Source organism: Lipotes vexillifer, unplaced genomic scaffold (assembly GCF_000442215.2).
Source record: "Lipotes vexillifer unplaced genomic scaffold, Lipotes_vexillifer_v1.1 scaffold180, whole genome shotgun sequence".
NCBI lineage: Eukaryota > Metazoa > Chordata > Mammalia > Artiodactyla > Lipotidae > Lipotes > Lipotes vexillifer.
In genome coordinates this window covers 1,056,898-1,060,080 of record NW_006796149.1, presented here as the reverse complement: position 1 = coordinate 1,060,080, position 3,183 = coordinate 1,056,898, and positions in this window count along the sequence as shown.

The following is a 3,183-nucleotide window of genomic DNA, read 5'->3' as shown; positions in this document are numbered from 1 at the left end:
CATGAGCTCAAACTCCCAGAGTGTCTGTGAAGATTACATGAGATTGGTTGTGAAAAGAACCTGCTCTCAGAAGGCAGAACTCAACAAAAGTCAGTTACCCATTTTCCTTTTCTCTAGAGAGAGCTTCTGTTCAAGAAAACTGTTTCTCGTTTTCAGTATAATGTTAGAGTGAAAAAAAATTAGAGAGATGTGGAAACAGACGTCTAAATGCCTTACAATTGGTTAGATTCTCCTATCTTAATCAGGGTGTTAGAGAAAATGGTAAGATGGACATGTGACCAGAACCATCCTATATTACTCTAGTCATTAGGGCAGGAGGCCAGGAGGATGGGATTACCAGGATCTTCCTGGTGAGTTACTATTTTTAGATGGAGCCTCTGAATGATCCAACATACAGTAGAAAATCTCTCCAGATCTGTAGACCAGCAATCAGTAAATTTAAAAAAAAATGAAAAAACTGTAAAAGTTGATAATCATAAAGGATATGATACCTACAAGCCTTAAATGTTTTTATACAACTCACAACATATAAGGTAGATTCATTTGTCTAGTTTTGGTTTAGGCCTCAAAACTAAGGTTTTCTTTCAGCATGGGTTGGCTGATTCAAGTTCTATGTTGTCTTTTTCGCACAAACTCTTTCCATAATGTATTATGCACATTTTCCAGTTTCGAGTGTAGAATCTTAGTAGATTTTTCTACCCCCAAACTTTCAGAGTTTACTAGCTCACCCCTAATCTGAAAATATTTTTAATGATTTATCTTATCAACCTTTCCTAATACATTCAAGTTCATTTCTGTAAAATAACAACTCTTATTTCGCATTCCTGTTTCATCAGCTTCTACAATATTGAATTGAATTGAAAAGTATAATAGCAATTACAATGGACATAAGTGTGAGTGGGAACAAAGTCAACTGAGTCTTACAAATCATACAGCTCAGCTGGTGGGAGCAGAAGCAGACACACAAATGAAGACCCTTCCAGCTGTACCCTTTCAGTTTGTTTTAGAGAGGAAATGGAGATCTATATCAATCCAATGAGTTGGTTAAGTAAAGATGGGTTGAAGTGTTTTCACTGCATGAGCTGTGAATGAAAACCATAATGGTGCAACTGTTGACAGATTTCAGTATCTCTCTGGTAGGGTTTTGCTGTAAGTTAAGAGTACCACCACCATCACTCTAAAAAAAGATCACAGATGTCAGAATAATCTTATATCACTCTTCAGAACTATCATTATATCTACAATTGCATATCATTTGTATATCTAAGCATCTTTCATTTTTATTTATAATTCAACTTATTTGTTCAACGATCTAGCAAATATTTATGGCCTGCCTACTATTGCTGGATGTTAGGATACAACATAAATAAGGTGTGGCCTTTGCTCTTGGAGAACTTACAGTCTAGTGGGGCAGCTAGGTCAGTAAGTGGGCAATTATCGAGCAGGTGGTTGGCATGAAGGACAAACCAAGAGAGCGACATTGTGCATTCCAGGACATGAGTCTCTTAGTGGAAGTCAGAGGGGAAGTATGGGTTCAGTCATTACAAACATCTGTGGAGCACCTTCTGAGTACCAAGCTCTGTTTTAGTCACTGGGGTTACAAAAATGAATAATTCATAGGCCTGTACTCAAGAAATCCATACAGGTAATTATAGTACCCTGTAGTAAGTACTTTCTTTTGGATCAGCACTGAGCCTTCAGATGGTGGGGACAGGGAAGTTTCCTGCAGGAGGTGAAGCTTGTCAAGCTTGGAAGCATTCTTAGGGCAGAGGCCTAACTTGTCTTGAGCTTTGTTGTCCTTCCCGCCCTGTTCCTGGGACCATGTTTTGTACACCTTGTGTGCTCAATCAGTGTTTGAATGAGTAAAGGAACTGCATGATGGTTAGAAGTTAACTAGGGGTCAGGCCCTGTGCTCTGTGCTGGGAATACAAAAATGAGTGAGCCATGGGCTTTGCCCTGATCGAGATTATAATAAAATCTAATTTCTGGCTGAATCCTGATGACATATCAACAGTGTAAAACACTTGCAAACCTGGGCACACCTTTCTAATAAGTTGTGCTCCATATTGGACCATTTACTGGCTATGGCAAACATACTCTCTTGAGCTTATTCCAGGGAGAAAAGTGGATGGTTAAGGATGCAGGAGACTGAGCAAGGCCAGCTCCAACCCTGGTAATAAAAAGGCATCATTCAGACTGACTTGAATGACGGTTGTGCCGGGAAATCATCAACACTCAACCCTAGATAGTGGGTAATACAACTGGTAGCAGACTATTGGTATAGTGAGCAGTTTTGTCTGAGGATCTCCCAAGTGCTTTTTCAAAACTTTCCTCTGCACCACCCCAGGCCCTCACCACAAGGGAATTGGCAAGTAGCAATTCTACAGCAACATCTAACACAAACCTTGGAGTTGTTGGCTGGTGGTTTGCTCCATGTGACCAGCAATTTCAAGCCGGTCTCTAGGAACACGTGAGTTTGAATGAGGTCTCTCGGTGTTTTACAGTCGCTACTGCCTCTGCTCTAATTCCTCAAACCCTCAATTCCTGAACCACCAAAGTCAGCTGAAGTTGGTCAAGAGGCTAGTGGAGCAGGGGACACCAGGCAAGTCAGGATGGCATGGATATGTAATGTATGTCCTTTTAGTGTGACTAAATGCCACAATTAGCATGACAGAAAATTCTGCAGCTGTGTCACTTTTCTCCAATGTTATGAAAAGACAAGTAGAAGTGAAACTGTGCAACCCAGATTGGGACTCGAACCATGTTCTTTTTTTTAAAAATTAAATTAAATTAATTAATTAATTAATTTTTTTTTTTTGTTTTTTGCGGTACGCGGGCCTCTCACTGTTGTGGTCTCTCCCGTTGCCTGATGCGCAGGCTCAGCGGCTCACGGGCCCATCCGCTCCGCGGCATGTGGGATCTTCCCGCACTGGGGCACGAACCCGTGTCCCCTGCATCAGCAGGCAGACTCTCAACCACTGCGCCACCAGGGAAGCCCGATTTAATTTAATTTATTTTTTATACAGCAGGTTCTTATTAGTTATCTATTTTATACATATTAGTGTATACATGTCAATCCCAATCTCCCAATTCATCCCCCCACCGCCCCCCCCACCACTTTCCCCCCTTGGTGTCCATACGTTTGTTCTCTACATCTGTGTCTCTTTTTCTGCCCTGCAAACC